This window comes from Dama dama, chromosome 20, assembly GCF_033118175.1.
Source record: "Dama dama isolate Ldn47 chromosome 20, ASM3311817v1, whole genome shotgun sequence".
In the NCBI taxonomy this organism is placed as follows: Eukaryota; Metazoa; Chordata; class Mammalia; order Artiodactyla; family Cervidae; genus Dama; species Dama dama.
The window spans coordinates 36,248,207-36,270,198 of NC_083700.1; the positions used below are offsets into that span (position 1 = coordinate 36,248,207).

Sequence of the window (21,992 nt, forward strand, 5' to 3'; positions counted from 1 at the left end):
TCTGTCACTTAGACTGATTACTTTGGAGTTCATCTGTATTTTGATCAAAAGTTTATTCCTTTATGTTCCATGTGTATTGATATAACACAGTGTGTTTATTGTGTTTATCCATTCTCCTATTGATGGCATTTGGGTTGCTCTTAGTTTTCATTCTTACAAATAAAGTTGCTATGAACATGTTAAAAAAAAATTCCTCCTGCTGATAAATTGGACCAATATCCCAGAGAATATGGAATAGTCCAGTGATAGGAAGCATGGCCCTGAGCCACATTGCCTAGGGTGGGGCCCAAGCTTAGCTGTTTACTTGCTGTTGATGTTTGGCAATTTGGTTCTTCTCTGTGCTGTAGTTTACTGATCTGTAAATGGAAATTGATAATAGTACCTACTTACAAAGTTGTTGTGAGCTTTACATTGTAATAAAATGTTGTGTACACTTTACTATATACATGAAAAGTATTGTTAAAAGATGAGTTTGTGTTAGAATATATTATTTAATATTGAACATTTTGTCATGTGTAGGAGAATCAAAAGTATTTGCCAGTTATTTCTTTATAAAGAAATCCAGAATTTTATGTTGAATCCTCAGTGAAGCTAGAAGTTACTTTATCACAGTCATTTTCAGATTTGCTATCGTTGCCTACTTATCTGATGGCTTCCATGCTTATCTTTAATAAGAGACACAGTCAACAGTGGTAGTTGAGAGATTGATGGTGAAGTTAGTAGTGCTTGTGACAGTAACAAAGAAAGAAAGAAAGACTCACTAGGTTAAAGGTGTATATTGTGGTGCAGTGCTCAGTCATGTCCAACTCTTTCTGACTCTTTGGACTGTAGCCCACCAGGCTCCTCTGTCCATAGAATTTTTCAGCAAGAATACTGGAATGGGTTGCCGTTTCTCCTCCAGGGGATCTTCCCAACCCAGGAATGGAACTCATGTCTCCTGCATTTACCTGCTGAGGTGGAGTTCTGTTCAAACGATGAAAGATGTGAGGTACAGATTTGCATTGTGTCTTTTTTGCACATTTAAAATATTCACTTTTTATTATTATAGTTAATTTTACAGGTAGTATTTGCAGATATGGCTTTGCAGTTTAGTTTACTTTTTCTTATCTTCTATTATGTGCTAAGAAATTTTATCAATTTATGATCTTGACTGGGTTTATAAATATAGTAATGCATTAGATGCAGATTCTGGTAGCTCTTTGCTTTTTTAAATATAGCAGAGTATTTTCATCAGATTGTACTTTTCTTCCTGAGACAGATGTTGGTTTCAGGAAAATAGCACTTGTAAGAGACAGATCAATTATTTCAGGAACACGGAGGTGCTAGGCTTTTTCAAGAACATGAGATCATAAATCTTAAGAAAATCTGAGTACTGGTGTAATATTTTTCACCTAAAGTGGCACCCAAGGTCAGAGTTACCAATTAAATTTTAATACTGAGCTTTAAAATTTCCTTTTGAGTATAGAAGATAAAAATTTATTTTAGTTTGTATGTGGTGATTCTGTATACCAGGACATGTGTTCCTTTAATCACCTCCATAGTTTTAGACTATTGCAAAATTATTTGTGGAATTCATAGCATCTTACATTTAAGTCCACAGTCATTAGCTTTTTAAAAAGTCAGGCCTTTCTTCTTTGTTACACTGCCTAAAGATTAGAGGGAGATGGGAAATGTTTCAGTTCAGTTCAGTTGCTCAGTTGTGTCTGACTTTTTTCGACCCCATGGACTGCAGTACACCAGGCTTCCCTGTCCGTCACCAACTCCAGAAGCCTACTCAAACTCATGTCCATCGCATTGGTGACGCCATCCAACCATCTCATCTTCTGTCATCCCTTTTTCCTCCTGCCTTCAATCTTTCCCAGCATCAGGGTCTTTTCCAATGAGTCAGTTCTTTGCATCAGGTGGCCGCAGTATTGGAGATTCAGCTTGAGCATCAGTCCTTCCAATGAATATTCAGGACTAACTATATGCAAGGTGAAACGACAGCCTTCAGAATGGGAGAAAATAATAGCAAATGAAGCAACAGACAAAGGATTAATCTCAAAAATATACAAGCAACTCCTGCAGCTCAATTCCAGAAAAATAAATGACCCAATCAAAAAATGGGCCAAAGAACTAAGCAGACATTTCTCCAAAGAAGACATACGGCTGAGTTCCTTTAGGATGGACTGGTTGGATCTCCTTGCAGTCCAAGGGACTCTCAAGAGTTGTCTCCAACACCACAGTTCAGAAGCATCAATTCTTTGGTGCTCAGCTTTCTTCATATCTAACTCTCACATCCATACATGACTACTGGAATAACCATAGCTTTGTTTAGGGATAGCATTTTCCTTCTGATCTGAAGTTACTTATATAATTTGTGATAGTCTTGAATAATAAATGAATAGAGTTCTTTCTGAGAACTCTTGAATCTCATGCACTCATTATTAACCTCTTAATTACAAAGAGGAAAAAATGGCTTAGAAACCTTGTCTTTTCTCATTCACTGGAGAGATGTATTACTGCTTCTGAGCAGACATCTTCAAAGATGGTCACTTTCTCTTACAGGAGGGTAAGATTGATGAATAATGCCATTCCAATTTGTTCCTGTATAAAGAAAGGAATTCAAGAAATATTTTTTATATTACCAAATTTGTGTCTTATACAATAATAAACACCAGCCATATCATTGATTATAGAACATGGCCCCTCCCACAATTTATATTCTGCCTAAGGAAGGAATAGATACAGGCACAAAGTCTTGATTGCATAAATGCATGCAGATGAGAGTATATATATAATATTTTAATATCTTTTTTATACTCTGATTCATTACGATATGGCATAGTGTCATAAAAACAATTAGAAAATAGTCTGGTAAACATATAAAAAGATCTAATTATGTTATAGGTGCCAGAAAGCAAAAAGAACTGGAAAAGAAAGGAGAAAATATAGGCTAAGATTGCTTTTGAGCTGAGTTCTCTATATATGTTTTCATTTATATAAAATTTTTTTCATGCTAGTTTTTTACATTGAATTACAATTTAACATATTTTCTGTTAATGTTTTAATTTCAAAGTATTGGTAAACTCATTTCAAATCTAAACATAATTGTTGATTCCCTTTAGATTTGCATTTAAACATGATGCCAATTTGCTCAATAGAGAAATTTTATCTTCTTAATTACCATATAGAAAACACTGATGAGAAAAATAGCAGCCCAGGATTTTTTTTTTTTGAAGTACTGATCTAAAAAATGCATTTTTCTTTTTTTGGGAAGGAAAGAAATGTATACTGTTAAAGGTTTTAAGTGAAATTTTGTGTATGTGTGCTTAGTCGCTCAGTCATGTCCGACTCTTTCCAATCCCATGGAGTGCGGCCTGCCAGGCTCCTCTGTCCATGGGAATTCTCCAGGCAAGAATACTAGATAGAGTGGGTTGCCATGCCTTCCTCCAGGGGATCTTCCCAACCCAGGGATCGGACCCAGGTCTCCCGCTTCCCGCTTTGCAGACAACTTTACCAACTGAGCCACCAGGGAAGCATTTGTCTATAGTAAATAAGTAATAAAATGTCTGTAGATTACTATATTTCCAAATAATCAGTCATACCCACTTCTGTCTTTTCTGTCACCTCTAAAAAGAATTTCTCATCAAACATAAATCCTCATCTAAATATCAGGAGCATAATTGTAAATGTGTAAAAATACATTTCACATTGAAAAAATGAGCTTGGGAAAAAACTGGGACAATAGAACCTGGTGATTAAGATTCACTGCAGAGACATGAGAAATCCAAACTGTGCACGAGTGCTGGGGAGCCTGCTCTGGTTTTTAAAATAGCCGATTTTCTCATGCTTCTATTAAACCACAGACAATAAGACTCGTTTTGCACAAGGCATTTGATCCCCTTGTAGTTATTTTCGGGACTGCCTTTCTAATTCTCTTTACCATGATGATATTTTTCTAAAACTTATATCACAGTCCCTTCCTCACAACTTTTTTTGGGGAGGACTTATTTTTCCCTTTGAAAGCTCATTCCAAATTCACAAAGGGTCTTGATTGCTGTTATCTGGCAGGTTTGCCCACACCTTTGGGCAAGGCCAAAGCCCAGTCATTTATGGCTCAGGTACCTCCAGCGAAGGCAAAAAGGGCACAGTGAATGCTTGAAGATTTTTACAGGGAACTTTAGGTGGGTAATACAGCATTAGTTATGTGAGTACTGAAATTACAAAACATTTGGAGTGTTATATATAGAACCTACTTCTGGATCATCTATGCACTTCTAACTCATAATTTCTGTTACGATAGTGGTTGAAGTGAGGTTGCTCAGTCATGTGTGACTCCTTGCAATCCCATGTACTGTAGCCTACCAGGTTCTTCCATCCATGGAATTTCCAGGCAAGAGTACTGGAGTGGGTTGCCATTTCCTTCTCCAGGGCATCGTCCCAACCCAGGGATTGCACCAGGTCTCCTGCATTGTAGGCAGACGCTTTACTGTCTGAACCACCAGAGAAGCCTTATGATAGTAGTTATGTCCTAGAAAATAAAGTGTGTATCACATATTTAGAAAAATACTCTGAAAAGGAAGTGTTGAACCTGCGTGACCTGCTTTTTAACATTTATCATTGAGAAATCATTCTTTACTTAGAAGATCAGGTATGGTCTGAACTTTCTTAGTGAACCTGTGGCCCTCGTAGTCATTTCAGAAGCAAAAGAACGTGCCATGTAATGCTAAGTAGGCAAAGAAACATCACAAATTTCTTATGAGCCAACAACTTCTGAGAACCAGATAATCTTGTTCCAGAACTTTAGTCTGAAGTAAGGTAAATGAAAGGAAGCAGTTGAGTCAAAAGTATTGGCTTCAAATAGTAATATTTGATACAAGTAATATCTGCCTGATACAAGGAAAGAGGACATTGATAAAGGAATCCTTAGTATCATAATCGTTTATAATCTTATAGTCCTTCTAAACACAAATAGTGAGAACGGTTAGCACATTAATTAGAACGCTGGAATGCAATTTGTGGAATTTCTGTGAAAATGACTCATATTGGCAATTATTTACCTTTTTGTATTTTCCAATCAAGTCGATTTTTAAGTTTTTAATTTGAATAAAAAAAAGCTTATGTTAGGTTTAAAAAATTCTTTACAGATACCTTTTCTTTTGAGACTCATTTTTTTCTGTAGCAGTATTAGAAATATATGGAAGTTTTCCTGTTTTTGAGGACCTTGGAATTTTGTTGAAGAGATAGGCCATACAAACATATACCTGTTGAACAGTAATATTGTGTTGTATATGAGAACCCACCAAAGTGGATGTGGCTGGTTATGAATGGTCTTATTGACCAGAATGGCAAGATAGGGGAAACACATTGTGGAATAAAGAAGGGCACAAGACACGGAGACAAGATAACTGACAAGTACATCAATCAAAGTGCATGTATATAGAACTACAGATATTTAAATAAAGCTCTCAGTCTCTTTTCTCAAATGCTGACCTCAACGCTCTACCACCCAATGTGCTCATTTGTCAACTGGAATAAACTCATTGTAGACTGTAGACATAATAAGATAGTTCTACTTATAAATTTTTGACTCTACAACAGGGATGTGAAACCGTCATACATTCAGTAGAAACCATACTTCCAATGTTGAATTTTGTTCTTTACCCAGCTAGTGATGTGTGCCATGGTACTCTCAGTGATGCTGGGCAGAGGCAGTGAACTCAACTCCCGGACAGCCACATGATCACAGAGTGAACCAACTGAGACACTTATACTATTCTGTTTCACTTTCAGTACAGTATTCAATGAATTACATGAGATGTTAACACGTTACTGTGAAATAGGTTTAGTGTTAGATGATTTTGCCGAACTATAGGCTAATGTAAATATTCCAAGCACATTTAAGGTAGGCTAGACTAACCTATGATGTTCAATAGCTTAGGTGTATTAAATGCATTGTCAACTTATGATGTTTTCAGCTTACAGTGGGTTTATCAGGATGTGAGCCCTTCATAAGAGAAGGAGCTCTAGTTTAAGGGACAAAAAAGAGTGGAGGATTTACTGACTTCAGTAACTAAAGTTGAGTGTGTTTGGCTTCAGGTAGAGTTAGATCCAGGGGCTCAAATGATATCAAGTTTCATTTCTCCTTGTGTCTGTTTTCCTTATTTTTCTCTGTTGATTTTCTGTTGTCAGGCACCTCTGGCAGGTTTGTCTCATTTGGAAGCAAAGTTGGCCACTAGCAATTCTTCGTTCCCCACAGCTAGTAATCCCAGAAAAAATGGAATACCTTTCCCCCAATAAATCTAACAAAATTCCCAAGGTGTCTTTAACTGGTTTGGCCCAGATCTCTTTCATCTCTGAGGCCATGGCTGCAGCCATGGTACCTGTGATGAGCCATCAGGCTTCTGTGTGCACCTCCAGCCTGGGGAGAGAGGCTGACCCAGTCTGTCCACATGAATTTAAGTAAGAAAGAACAGTTATGCTTACAAAAGAATGGGGGAAGGAAAGGTGAGAAGCTTTGTTTGAGCTGATTATAATGTAGGTCTGTTATTGTGAATTTCAGACATTTTCCTCATTGAGCATATTATAGCTAGATTTTCCACCTATCCTGCCTTGGCCTTTTTCCATTTCTAGCCTCTTCTATTTGACTGATTTTTATCAATAGTATCAGACAAAATAAACCCTGAGGAATGTACCTAAAATGCAAACTGGACATTTTTTAAAAAGCCTCATTCTTAGGGGAATAGCTCAGTGGTAGAGTGCATGCTCAGCATGCATGAGGCCCTGGGTTCAATCCCCAGTACCTCCATCTTCATATTGGGCTTCCCTGTAGCTCAGACAGTAAAGAATCTGCCTGCAATGGAGGAGACCTGGGTTCGATTCCTCTGTCGGGAAGATCCCCTTGAGAAGGGAATGACAACCTGCTCTAGTATTCTTGCCTGGAAAATCCCATGGACAGAGGAGCCTGGTGGACTACAGTCCATGGGGGTCTCAAAGAGTCAGACACAACTGAGTGACTTAACTACTACTACTCATAGCTTTAGTTTGCAAGGATAACAAAAGTGTTCTTGCATCACAGTATCTTCTTATAACCCTGACTTTACACCTAAAATATCGAGGTGATAATCTCCTTTAGATAGAGATACTCTGTTTCCATAAGGAGGTAATCCTTTGTTCCACTATTACCTATGTACATGTTAGTGTAGATTGGCCCATCAAATTATAGAGAACCAAGGAAACAAGATCTTACACAGCATGTTTTGTGGAGGCAGGTGAGATGAAAGGTCCTCTTCACCCTAGAGGGTCAGGATGAGAGTGCTAGAGAGCCAGAGAATGCAGTCCTTCCTTGAGGCATTAAGTTTAGGCCATAACTTGGCTCTCTGGGAATAAAGGGTCATGGGGTAGGTAGGAGAAGGAAGACTCTTTTCTAGTTTTGTCTGTACAGTCATGTCCCTTGGTATCCACAGGGGATTGGTTCTGGGATCCTACACAGATAACTAAAATCTGTGCATGCTCAAGTCCCTTAGAGAAAATGGTGTAGCACAGTCGGCACTGCCTACCTGTGGGTTCCGCATGCACAGATGGGTAGGCTGACTGTACTGGGGACTTTTACTCGCATGAGCATTTCTCATCTTCAGAGGTAGCCCTGTGCCACCGTTTAGTCTGAGCACTCTGCAGAGGCATAGATGTGGGTTTGTGTCCTGTCCCTCCACTTACCAGTTGTTTAATCTTGGACCCATAAACCTGTTTTATCATCTCTAAAATGTGGGGTAATAGTAACAACTCCTTCTATGGTCATTGTAAAGTTTAAATGAGATAATAGGTAAGGCATTTATCAATAGGATTTAGCACATAGTAAGTGCTCTGTAAGTGATAGTGGTGGTGGTAGTTGTTACTAATACTTAAACACTCCATATTGGGCTTCCCTAATCAATAGTATTGATTTTCTATTGCTGTGTAACAAATTACCATACAAATAGCACATGTTATTTTAATTCCACACTTTCTATGGGTCAGAAGTCTGGGCATGGTTTTACTGGGTCCTCTGCTTCAGAGTTTCTAATAAGACCTCACTCAGGATGTTAGCTAGGGCAATATCTCATCTGAAGGCTCAAGTCAGTCCCAGCTTCCTTATGTACTTGTTGGCAGGATTCAGGTCCCTATGGGCTCTAGAACTGACATCTTCAGCCCCCAGCTTGCTGTTGGCCAGAGACTGTCCTCAGTTCTTAGCCCACAGGCCTCTCCAGTATGGCTGCTTATTTCCTCAAAGGGTGTAAGCCAATAAAGTGATGGAGTCTCCAAGATGTATGGAAAATTAAGTCTTATAGGACATGATCATGGAAATGACATCCCATCACCTTTCTGTCAGCCAGAGGCAAATCGCAGGTTTTGCCTACTTTCAGGGGAGGGTATTAAACAAGCATGTGAATACAAAGAGGCAAGAATTGTTGGGATTCATCATGGAGTTTGTTTGTTACAAATTCTAGGAAGGAGATAGTGTTATTTAAGGGTGGACGGAACCAAAGCTCTGAGAGGTTAAGTAATTTACCCAAGGCCACACAGCACCTGGCTGGTGAAAAGTAAACTCGCTCAGTCGTGTCCGACTCTTTGTGACCCAGTGGACAGTAGCCTGCACCAGGCTCCTCCGTCCATGGGATTTTTTAGGCAAGAGTACTGGAGTGGGTTGCCATTTCCTGGTACCAGGATGTAATTGCAGTTTGGATCCAGAGACCTCATTCTTCTAGAGATCTTCTGGGTACCCTGTTTATGCCAACCTTTGGACAGGGAAAAGCTTATTTCCTGAAGTTTAGCCATGTAGTACAGTGCAAATTAGCAATGTGATCTGGTCTGTTTTGCAGAGTTCATTAGTGGCTGCTGTTACAAAGCAGATTTATGGGTGATTTTATTTTCTGCATTGTTAATTTTGAAAATGTTAATCTGAAATTGCTACAGTATTTCAATTAATTTGGACGATTAAAAGTTAGCACCAGAAGAATCCTTAGCAGAAGATAAGGCAGCTAATTAGAGATTCTGAAACAAACAGCTGTAGTCACTGGCACTGAAACAGGCTGGGTGGATGACACCCAGCAGAATTCACTCTGCTTAACAGTTTTGAAATGGAAAGAATGAGTTCTGGCAGTCTAAATATTAAACTGGAATGCAATTGATTTTTTTAAGACAGCCATTTTAAGAAGTTAACTGTGTGACTTGATGTGTGATTTTTTTAATAGCATGCAATTCTGAAAAACTGCATTCACATTATTTTGGAAGGTTGTCTTTTGTATTGTATAACTGTAATAGTGACAAATCATATTTTTCATGTCATACTTCATACTTCTTATATATATTGATTTGATGATTTTTAAATTTAAAGGTGAGGTAGCACATGCTTTTTTTGTTCGTTTGATGACACTCAAACTTAGGTAAATCAGAGTTCTAACCCTTGTACACTGTTGTTGGGAATGTAAATTGGTGCGACCACTATGGCAAACAGTATGCAGGTGCCTTAAAAACTAAAAATAGAGCTACCATGTGATCCAGCAGTCCCAGTGCTTGGGAAACAAAAACACTAATTTGAAAAGGTACATGCACCCCAGTATTCACAGAAGCACCATTTACAATAGCCAGAATATCGAATCAACTCAAGTACTTATCAACCGATGAATGGAGAAGGAAGCAGTGATATTAACATGGGCTTCCCTGGTGGCCCAGATGGTAAAGAATCAGCCTGCAGCACACAAATGAATATTATTTGACCTTAAAAAAGAATGAAATTCTGCCACTTGCAGCAACATGGATGGACCTAGAGAATATTATGCTTAGTGAAATAAGTCAGGCAAAGGCAAATACTGTATGATATCACTGATATGTGGAATGTAAAAAATATATGTAAATGGATGTATACACAAACCAGAGTAGACTCACAGATAGAGTGGTAACCAAAGGTGATAGGGAAGGGGAGATGAACAAATTAGGGGTATGGGATTTAGAAATACAAATTACTACATAGAAAATAGGTAAGCAACAAAGATATACTATGTAGCATAGGGAGTTATAGCCATTATTTTATAGCAATTTTAATGAAGTGTAACCTATAAAAATACTGAATCACAGTGATATACAACTGAAATGAATATGTTAATATAAAGGAACTATTCTTCAATTGAAAGAGTTTTACACTTTGAAAACTTTATTCTTAAAAAGTTCAGAAAACATAAGGAGGCATAGAAGAGTTTCCTGGACAAATTGCCTCTAATCCCCTCACTTAGGTAATGACCCTTCACACTTTTGTTTCATTATACACTTTTTCTAATACTGATTTTCTTTGTGTGTTGCCATATGTTTATAAAATGTCTGTATTTTCAACTTAGTGTCCTGTTTTTATCACTTGACTTTGTTTCATAAGCACATCTGTTTATTCATTTGTTCATTCAACCATTTGACAAGTATACAGGCTTGGTGTGAAGTTTACAAGGATGAACAGGATGTATTTTCCCACACACAAAACACCATGTCATGGAGCAAAGATAATAGGGTATGATTTGAGATCAGGGCCTATGCTTAAAGGGACACATACCTTAGACACCTGAACATCAGGAAATGGAGTCTAAACTGAAACCCAGGATATGAGTACTTGGGGGGAGGAAGCGGGGGTGGCGACAGAACATGAATGGAGCAAAAAGGTTGCTCCAGCAAAGGTCATATTTATCCAACTTTTTCTGACTTATTCTTTCTGTATAAAGTTTTAAATTTTCATGTTATCATAGTTATTGATATTTTATTTATGGTTTTTTTTTTTGTTGCTATATGCTTAGAAAATTCTCCCATTCTGAATTTTGTTAAATATTTACTTCATCTTATTGTTTAATTTATGTAACATTATTTAACTTATTTTTATTTAAGTAATAAATGAAAATTCTGTGTGGAGTTTCAAGACATATATCAAAATATTTTTAAGGATTTACAGTACAGTATTTTACAAAATTTAAATTTACCTTTATTATATGTTGCCAAACAACTATATTGCATTGTTTACTTTTTATACATATATTTTGCTCAGATCATAAGTTATATTGTACAAAGTTTGTCACGGTATATACTCTGTTTATGTAATAAGGGAATAATATTTTGAAGAACTATAGGTATTTAATATTGAGATAATTTAGGTTTTTTGTTGGATTACAGGCGAGGATTGCCTCTCCTAAACTTTCTTTCGAAGTGAAAGGAAAAAATATTTCATGGCTATTGAGTTCAGAGTTTCTCCCACCTTCCATTGATTTCTTTTCTCCTTGTAAATATATTCTCCTTAATTTTGCAGTTTTTCTCATCTTAATTTACACAGTGACTTCTGGGGCTACACCTAATAATAAACCTATTATTTTAAAAGATCTTTAGTTTTAATAATTTATCATCAAAGTAAGAAAAATTCACTTCTGCTTAGTTTGAAAAATGTCATAGACATATCCTCATTTCCAAAACAGTATAGAAATTCTTTGTTTTAGAGAATTTAGGAAGTTTTATATGTTGCCATGAAAAATTAGGTGTTTAATAAATAGCCTTTCTTGGGGGGCCCAATTGTAAGCAAGTAGAATAATGACTTCAATTTCCTACCTGGCATATTGCTTCTAATGATCTGTTCAGGAAACATGCCTGTGGATGTCCAGAAACCAGAAGTTTTGATCGAAACTTCTTACTAGTTCAAATGGGCCATAGGAATCATGTGATGCCTTTATTCAGGCAGAACTTTACTTCTTGGGATTAAGAATTCTTCCTTCACTTGATTTAGAGCACATTGTAAGGATTAAATGGATGAATAATGAAAGTATTCATGTGTTTCCCCAATTCACCTACTATCGTATTGCTAATATTGTAACTGTTAACTCCCAGAAGAAGAAACTCATCATTTAAAAACTATATTGCCATGCTTTAGGGATCTCATATTTTGAAGTTATGAATCTCCCATTTAAATTCAAACAGTATTCAAGAACAAAATCTGGCCAATGGTTTTGAAAAAACAAAATGGCAACACCTTCTTGGAATCTCAGACTGTTCAAAGATTTTTTTTTTTCCCCTAGCAAAACAGGAAGAAATTGGAAAAAAGCATATGGACTCAGGTTGAGCATATGATGTATTTCCAACTTGAATCCGCACTTTACTCATATTTGTAGTGTGGCTTAAAATTAATTTTAGTGAAGCGTTTAGATTTGAGAGAGAAAAAAATCCCTATCTGGGACTAAGTCAACATTTGTGGTATCTCATTAATCACTGCCTTATGTAACCAATTTTCCCACCTAAAGAGAAACTACTGGGATGAGAAAAGTTTATAATATTAATGCCAAGTGCAGATCTTGCCTCTCCAAAACGGAGTTCATTAATCATCATCGAAGCACAAGAACAAACATACTTCATGTCTCTTGCCAATTTTTTCAATAACATTTCTGAAAGGCAAAAAAATTCCTCTATTTTTCTATTTTTTATCTTTGTTTTTAAAAGGTTTTAATTTGGCTATTATTTAATTTGTGATAATGTTATATAAATTTAACGTGCTTTGAGGATGCCCATGCATAGTATATAGCAGTGAAGCATATTGATTGAGTCTAGGGTTCTGAATCAGAGACATCTGGATACAGACTCCTGGCTCTGTTACTTCCTGCCTATGTGGTCATAACATGCAAAGCACTTCAGTGACAGTGCTTGGCACAGGTTAACTGGCCAATAACCACAGTGACAGAAATTCTTACTGTCACTGGTAGGAACCAGTATGGCCTTGAAGTTTGAAAAGGTGGATTTCCATCCAGGCTTTGGTGGAAATCTTTGGTGGGCAAGAGAATAACCTCAGTTTTTTCATCTGTAAATTGGGGATGGAAATAGTTGCCTTATATATATCACAGGATTATCAATTGCCACAAATGAGATAATGCCCTAATCAAGATAGAAAATTGAACCTAATCATAGCATGCAAACTTTTTAAATAAAACAAAAAATAAGTGCCAAGTAGTGAAATCTTCATTATTTGGCCATATAGTTTAGTCTGTCGGTGTTAGGATCATGTAGCTGGTTAGTAATTTTGATGGAATTTTGGGATCAGCCATGTAGTTATTTCTTTCTCTCTGCAATTTTAAAATCACCATTTACTGGAAATTTTACTGTTCTTTCTTTGTTAGTATGTCTTTACATCTTTATTTTTTCCAGTCTCTTAATTTTAAAAATTATTTATAATTAAGAAAAATTGAGTACAGTATACTTAGCTAGTAGATGAAAATGATGACAATCTTTTTTAAAAAAATAAAGGAATAATACAAACCGCATGTGAGAAGACAAACACACTAATTCAAACAGTCATAAATAGAAAAAAAAAAGCTTACATGGAAGAAAAAGTGGCTCCTGCCTACTTTCATTTACAGCCCCTTGGCTACCAAGTGTCAGGGGATAGGAATGGATGGATGGTGAGGTTTTCAGATACTGCAGAAAACAAGTTGTTTCCTTACTTGTCCCTGTCAGAAGATTTGCCCTTTCTTGTTCATTTCTATGCCCCTGCTATTAGAAGCATTGTTAAAAGCTGAAAGAAGACAAGGCATTCTAAATTTATGGTTGAAGATGCAGCCATGAGACTTTGGAAAACCCCAGGAGAGAGGCAAGGGTAGTGTCCAGCAGCAATAGCAGGGGTAGCTCTTTTTGTCCCCATAAAACAGTCAAGGATCAAGAAGTAATCATATGGACACATAGCAAGGCTTAGTTCATTTTTGAAATTAAAGTAGTTTGGAAAGAAGAGGTTGAGCAGAGTGGAATAGCAGGAGGTTTTTGTAAGGTGAAGTAGAATTAAGTTATAGGCAAGAATCTTTCTGTCTTCAGTTTTAAAGTGTACCAGCTTCACTCTTCTTTTTTTCCCTGTGTTCTTCTTGACCTTCTTATCAGCTCTTGACTTTTCTCCCTGGGAGATTTTCTCTGCATAGTCAGCACTGACTCCTGCAGAAATCCTGAATGCCACACCCTTATTACAAAAGAGTTGAAGAGAATTCAAATAAACATGTTGCAATAAGGAGCTTGGGAACTAACTGTTACAGGATGCTTCCAGAATAAGGCACTGCCAGCTAAAAGCCAAAAATTCCATTTCCTGTGTAGCATGCCCAATTGTAAGCTTTACTTAAAAATATAAAGTTAATATTAAACCTTAGAAATTCCTACAGAACCACCTACCTTCCTTTGAGAGTAAGTTTTTTCTAGAACAGTTACTTACCTCTTGTCCAATCTGCACAAATGTAGATTCCAGGACCTTGCTTCCAGTTTTTCCTCCTCTTAATACAAAGAGGGAAAATTTGCTGACACATGTTATTGTACACCATAACTTTAATTTTTAACATATATGATACATACTTGCACCATGGGGTGAATGTTAGTGATATTTATTCATGTGCTAGAATTTTTATATATTTTGTCTTACAACAAAACCTGTAAAGTAGATTTTATGCCCATTTTACAGATGAGGAAGCTGTCCTGAGAGTTTAAGGCATGGTTTCAAGTTTACACAAATTAAAAATAAAGATTAAAGCTGAGCTTTCAGTCACTGTTTTATAAAATTGTTATATATGTGTTTTCATAACCAGTAAAACCATTAAATATTTTTAAATATTAGGATTCTTGTTGTGGGAAGCAGGGGGTGGTATGGGGGAGACGGTCCATGTACTTTTTTTTCAAGGAGATTTATGAGGCCAGGATGGCCTCAGCCATGGTCATACCCAGCTCTCAGAGGAGGAATGAAGTAGGCTGAGAGCAGAATGGTGGTCAGAAGGAAGGATATGCACTCTGACTAGCTAATTTCAAAGAGGAAGGAGGAGTATGACCTTGATATGAGGGCGTCTGGGTAAGGGGAATTTTGGTGTTGCATGGATAAAGTTTGGGTCCTAGATGGAAGAGGACCACCAGCTGGGTGAGGATGAGCAAGGCAGGGAGGCACATGGATGGCCTCTCAGTTCTCTGCCAACCTAAGGTCACTACATTTCCAGCCAGGGAAGAGAGTTCACTCCCTACAGCATCCTAGAACTTTCATTAGTGTGTCTTTGCTTTGATTTTAATAGGATTAGATAATAAAATCATAGCAAAATGTCAGGAAATGACCCCAAACAAATATAATAAATGCTGCTTCTGTTTATCCTCTATATATACTGCCTTTTCCCTTAATATCTTCATTAGTTTTTGTGTAGAAAATAGGATTGGGGTATTTTAAATAATTTATAGAGGTTGATTATGTTTTTCTGTCTTGTGCTTTATTGTTTGTCATGTCTGTGTGTGTGTTTAATCCTAAACTATCATCAGTCAAGGGTCTCACTCTTCAATTATGGTAATATTACTTATAATAAGTCTGTTTACACTATTTTGGGCAGATATTGCATCTCATTTCCCAGGCAAATACGGAGACCTTGTTGGATGATATTTCCCATGTGGTTGCTCCATTACAGACATGCTCTTAAGTGCAGTGTGTGGGAGGCCAGGCAGTGTAAGTGGTTAAGAAATTAGGCTTTGTTGTTGACGTTCCGTAAGTGGTTAAGAAATTAGGCTTTGTTGTTGACGTTCCTCTGGGCTCAGGGCTTAGCTCTGCCACTTAGCAGTGTACCTTTGGGACGCCGCTCAACCTCCTTTGCCTCATTCTGTCTTCTGTCAAGCAGGGGTAGTACTGGTATCCACCCTGCTGAATTACTATATGTGGATTAACTGTGAGGAGGGGTGTGGAGGGCATCAGCCCAGTGTCAGGTTCTTGGCGTGCAGTGGGTAAATCATCACCATTGTCATCACCACTGTCTTCAGGATGCGGATCGGGGCAGGTGGGGAAGGCGAGCTGAGTCCCGTAGAGGCAGGGCCCAGGCTTCAGATTCCTGAGGCTGGTGGCGATGCTGTGGTCTTGTTTGTTCTGCTTTTGAGAATCCAGTCCCATGACAGCGGGCAGCAATAGATGCTGCCTGCTCCCACATGTCTGGTTTATCATGCTCTGAGGGAAATTAATGGTACACAGACTACAGAGCTCATCTACCTGGGTTTTGATGCAGAATCCACGATGTATCAGCTCTGTGACCTTGCTCAAGTCACTTAACCCCTCTGGGCCTTCATTTCCTCTTCTTTAAAAGGAGGATCATAATAAGACTCAATTCTTTGCATTATCTTGAGACTTAAATGAGTTAATATGTATTAAGCTCTTAGGGCCTAACACATGGTAAATACTATGTATTATTTTTAAAAGTAAGAGATTCTTCAGTTACCAGGAGATAATGGTAGAAGTATATCATATGTAGAGTTAATTATAGTATTTAAAAGGCTGTAGATTAATATTTAAAGAGAGCCGGCAGTACCAGGCAGGTAGTGCAACATTTTCAGGATAAGAAGCTGGGTATAGTCAACTGTCTTAGAGGGCGCTGGGTGCTCTTCTGTGTGTCTAGAAAGACATACATATCAAAGTAGCTGGTGGAAAAATTTAGTCCATAAATTTAAGAGTGTAAGAGATGACACCGTTAAAAACTTTTTTTTTTCTTAAAATAGGCTTAATTCCAGCCTTAAGTCCTTATTTGTCTTTTTGATGTTTGAAGACTGTCTACTCCTGATCTAGCGGGTGTCTGAGGCTTAGGGCCAACCTTTGTAGGCGTGCATGCAGCTTTCTTTCTCCCTGGAAAAGCCACAGAGCAGTTAGCATTTCCTGGGTTCTCTGGAATCCACACACGTCCGTCCCCATTTCCATCTGGGGAACTTCTTCCTTCCTCTGTTGGTATTCTCAAAAGCTGACCCTTCCTTCTCCTCCCCTCTGGAACACACCTAGCATCATCTCTTCAGTAAGTTAGGTTTTACAAAGGTCTGGGAGAATCAGTGACTTCCGAAAGCCTTTGCTCTCTACCCTGCAGTGCTCACTAAGGCAAGAAAACAAGGATCGCACCCTCCCCCTGGATCAGGTCAGGACACCAGGGTCTCAGAGGTGAACTGAAAGAGATGGGCCCTGCGCTCAGCAGGTATGGCCAGGTGCAGGCAGGGGATAGGAGATGGGCTTGGCTCCCACCATGATCCTGTGGTGTGACTGGAGAGGCGCCGATTTATAGAAAGTCTGTTTGTGGGTTATGGTTCTCAGGGTATGTGCCTTCTCTCCCCTGCTAGACTGATAGTTCTTTCTTGCGAGTACCTGGTATTTATCTTTCCAGCTCCCAGGGAGTTTTAGTGCAGGACCCCTTGCACAGATGTGTTTAGCTGTGATGCACCAAGGAGGCTGGTGCTGTGGGAATGGTACCCCCAGAGGCGGGAGGGATATTTTATCACTGACTTTGCTTAGAATTACTGGCTCGTGGTGATAAGAAAAATCAAACAGACTTTTAGTCAGTTTTATTACAGTTTTAAAATTCTCCTTAGACAATGCTCCTCCCCATCCTGCCCCTTATTAGGTGACCTGGTGTGAAGTATTCTCAACCTCCCAACTTTCCTGCAACCTTCCCCAGACACACCCCCACAGGTATTTTGTAACTCATTAATCAGTTTATTGACTGTTGTAACAGTCTCTTAGATGCTCCTCTTGCTTTTAATCCTAACTTCCTTTATTGCCTCCTCCATACTATCAGAAAAATGATTAACTTAGAGGAGAGCACGGCCCCCTGCTTCAGCACATTCAGAACCAGCCTACAAAATACTAAGTGTGCAAGCATCCCAAGGCCTGCTTCCTACTGAGCTCATTCCTTCTCCTCTTCTCTTTGGCAGTAGCAAGAGATCTATGTGGTCATTTTCTACCTGCACAGAATTCTTTCTTGCCTCTGTACCTTGACTCCTGCTGTTGCTTCTGGCCAAAATAACCTTACCCCTCTTCTCTGTCTGGGTCAGTCTTATTCATCTTTATTTTGTTTATCTACCTAAACTCAATCCAAGAAGCTCCTCTAGCAGTATCTCACAGCTGATGTGCTCCATGGGTTCCTCTCCCATGACGACCCTGCCATGGTACTTTTAAAGTTTTTGGAAATTATCTGGGTACGTGTCTATTTTCTAAAATTTTCATAAGTGCCCTAATTCATAGCTATTACTAGATAACTTCATCTTTTTCATACTTATACCCATAGTATCTGGAACATAGTTGATGTTCAGTAAAACTATGTTGAACTGAATTGTATGCTCAACTTTATGAAAGGGAACACTGATTTCTGGTGTGCAGATTCTCTAACCTCTTTGGCAAAGTGGTGTATGTTCTTTCCTTAATATTTATGTACACTTTGGAAATTAAAAACATGGTTTGTCATTGAGGCCAGCAGTACTATTTTTATTAAATGCTTAGTTTTCAGATTAGTGTATGTAAATATTAAAAAGTATTATATTGAATATTAGTGAGTCTACACTAGCTGTAATACTTTTTTCAGACCACAAGAACTGTGAATAAAAGATTCTAAACCTATAGCAATATATTGATGGAACATAGGCTTGTGTATAAAGTGATATTTTGATAAGTTTTACAAGAGTCTTCAAGTGAAATCATTTGTTTCTAATATCAACCACTCAGAGCCAAATTGAAACAATAGGAGTTTCATTTAGGGTCCATAATAGCTGTGATAGAATATCACTATAGCATTATTTGCTAGAATTATAGTAGGGAATTTGCTGGTACAGAAAAGCAAGACAATCCAATTTTTCTGCAGAGATAAAATCCTAGTAAACTCTTCATTCTGCAAATTGGCATTTTTTTTGAAACTCTGACCACTTTATTGGCAATTATCTTGAATCAAGTTGCATGTAATTTTGCTTCTCACATTCTTCTAAGTTTAATAAGTTTGGTGAAAGAGGAATTTATACAATTGTGTTTTTTTTTCACTATGTTTATGTTCATTCCAAATGCACCTAAAGTTCAAAAACCTAGAGAAAAGTTTAAGCTTAACCTGTAGAGGTTACCAAAAAAAAAAAAAAAAAACAATTCAAAACCCCTCTAATGGAATATTATATATATTTATTTTGTTAGGAATTTTATCTCCCAGAAATATTTGATTTAGGACAATGCATTTCCCAACCTTTCTTTTCATTACAAAAGTTTCTTTGTAACTCCAATTCACACAAGACTAGTCAACAATATAAAAGTTCATATATTAAAATGCTATTTGAATATGCATAAATGGAAAGTATATTTTAAAGTCATTGAGTGAACTTTGCATTAGGTAATTACCACCTCCCCAGAGGCTTCTCCTGACTCCTAACTGACTGAACTGCAGTAACACACGTCCTGATTATAAATGCATTCCCTGGTTTATACACCAGTTACCACAGATCTCATTAAAACATGAATTCCTAGGCATATTTAAAATATGATTAGGTTCGTAAAGAACAGTGATTGAAAAACCCAGGGAAGCTTCAGGAAGACAAACCACCCTTAGCAGGTAGAAGCAGATGTGTAGGACATTGCTGCAAGTATTGGGCATCTCATTCCATGTTGGGGAATTCCTGTTTTGTGACCGACATCCATCCTGTTCTCCAAGTGCTTTCTAACTGCCAGAATTTTAAACGGGTTGGATAGAGTTAGAAACACTTAGCTCCATGTCCTTTCCCATTAATTTCATGACTTATATGTCTTTTCTACCCATTGGACTCACAGAGAATATGCTTCTGTTAGCATTTTTCTCTAAAGCACAGCAGATTGCAGAGTTTCCATTTGATTAGTAAATGTTCTTGGTAAACCTAGTCATGTAACCTGTCAGTCTGGTTGGATTGGGGATATAAGAAACTTGAGGACCAGTGGCCTTGAATAAAATCCATCCAACTCTCAGTGCTTTGAATAAAGTAGGAGACAGAACTGGCGGGTCTCCATTCATAGCATTGATCATTTGAAGAACAGCAACTTTTAGGCTCTGGAGATGTTCTGTGTGGGTCTAAGATAACATGCCCCACTGACCTTGTCTTCCTATATCAGGCAGATGCTTTTTTACCCTACAGAAATTCTTTAAGGAAAAATCCAAACCAAGCAGAGTGAAAATTTAGAAGGTATGTTCTTGTACGTGATGCCTGAGCTTCTCTAATGTTTCGGCCTTAATTGTAACCTTTTTTTTTTTTTTAAAAAAAAAAAGAAACCTATGTCATATTTTTAAATATAATTTTAATTGGAGAAAGGGAACAGATGCATTTGTATTGATGATTCTGTGGGCATATAAATTCATTGACAGTCTCATTTTACAAAGTGGATTCAATGTTGGGGAAAAAAGCAGTTTTGTTTTTTTTTTTTTCCAATGGCACAATCACTTTAAGCACAGTGCTCTGGTTTTAAAATTTCAGGTCTGTCTCAAGTGGCGCTAGTGGTAAAGAATCTGTCAGCCAGTTCAAGAGACATAAGAGATGCGGGTTCAATTCCTGGGTCAGGAAGATTCCCAAGAGAAGGAATGGCACCCCACTCTAGTATTTTGGCTGGGAGAATCCCATGGATAGAGGAGCCTGGTTGGGGGCTACAGTATATGAAGTCACAAAGAATCAGACATGACTGAGTGTCTGAGCACACACCATGTAAGCAGTTAGTCACATTGTTGAGTTATAATTTCATTTGCTCTCAGAGCTATTTAATTTTTTGCTTACAAACACATAATGACTGGAAAATCTAAACAATTATTTGTCATTTAGGAGAAAGAAGTATTTCTCCCAATCAGTGTGGGGTCCAGTTTTATTTTTCTTGGTGGATCCAGCTGGAGAAACAGGGTGTTGCTGAGTCCCAGAGTATGTTAGATACAGACTAGAACTCTAGGTTCATGATCTTTGTTCTAAGTTCTCAGAGTCTTAAGTCATGACTCAGTTGAAATAGAGAATTTGGCAGCACACATAGTACATACAATGGTCCTATGTTGCTGTTATGTTTGTACAAGCAGAATTAGTCAAGAAGTACCTTTTGAAACTTCTATTAAAATTATTGTTAATTTTTTTCTCTAATGGTGAACATTTACACAGCCTTTCATTTATTCAACAGACAGTTGTTGAGAGACTATTGAGCACCAATCCCCATGCTAAGGACAGACAACTTAATAATTCATGGTCCCAGATCTTGTGAAGTTTATATTCCACTGTAGGCTCAGTTGTGTCTGACTCTTGTGACCCCATGGACTGTAGCCCACCAGTCTTCTCTGATAATGGGATTCACCATGCAAGAATACTGGACTGTGTTGCCATTTCCTTCTCCAGGGGATCTTCCCAACCCAAGAATCGAATCTGTGTCCCCTGCCTCTCCTGCATTGGCAGGTGGATTCTTTACCACTGAACCACCTGGCTATTACATATATTTCCACTGGTGATGAAACAAAACAGTAATGTGAAGTTTACACTCAATGCAATCATTTCTGTAACAGTAATTTAAAAAGTTGTGGAATCACAGTGAAACAGAAGGGAGCGCCAATGGCGGGGGGTGGGGGGAGGGCTAGGAAGGCGTCCTGGAGCTGGCACCCACGGGGATCAGAGTGATCGCAGGAGTATTAGCATGGACCTACATTGTTACAGTGCCTGATCCACTTGTCTGAGGAAATCGTGTGTATTTTGGGTGTGTCATGGGGAACACAGTGTGGCATGGCCTTGGTACACTTCTTATAAGTGCCTAGTGATGAAGGGAACTCCAAGCCCCCCATTCCTTAGGGTCTTGCAGGTCCTGGCATGGGAAAGTGTCTTCCCAGAGTATCTCAGGAGAGCTTTTTCTAAGTACAAATGTGCCCTCTGCCTGCCAAGCCCGTGCTGAGAGCATGCTCACCATGAGTCCCATTGTGGGTGCAGTATTGGCTTGCGGTGGCCCTGGAGGCTGGCGACTGACCCAGCAGAGTAGGAGGGACCTACCCGGTAGCGCCTGGGTTTATGGTCACCACAAGTTTGGGTCTTTATTTCTCAGGCAACTGGTGTGTCATGGAAGGATTTCATGAACAACAACAAAACTTTAATTAAAAAAAAATTATACAAGAAACAGATGTTAACTATGGAAAATTTAGATAAGCAATAAGTTCTCAAATTTGTCTAATCCAAATACAAATTTGTCTAATCCAAATACAAATATTATT

General features: G+C 38.1%; 1 protein-coding gene and 1 non-coding gene across 3 annotated transcripts in view; both read left to right on the plus strand.

Annotated features, from left to right (window-relative positions):
• Positions 1-21,992, plus strand: part of VAV3 (vav guanine nucleotide exchange factor 3) — a 414,579-nt gene that overhangs the window by 285,045 nt on the left and 107,542 nt on the right. The window lies entirely within an intron of this gene.
• Positions 6,719-6,790, plus strand: TRNAA-AGC (transfer RNA alanine (anticodon AGC)). The gene has a single exon. It is a non-coding gene; the product is annotated as a tRNA-Ala (tRNA).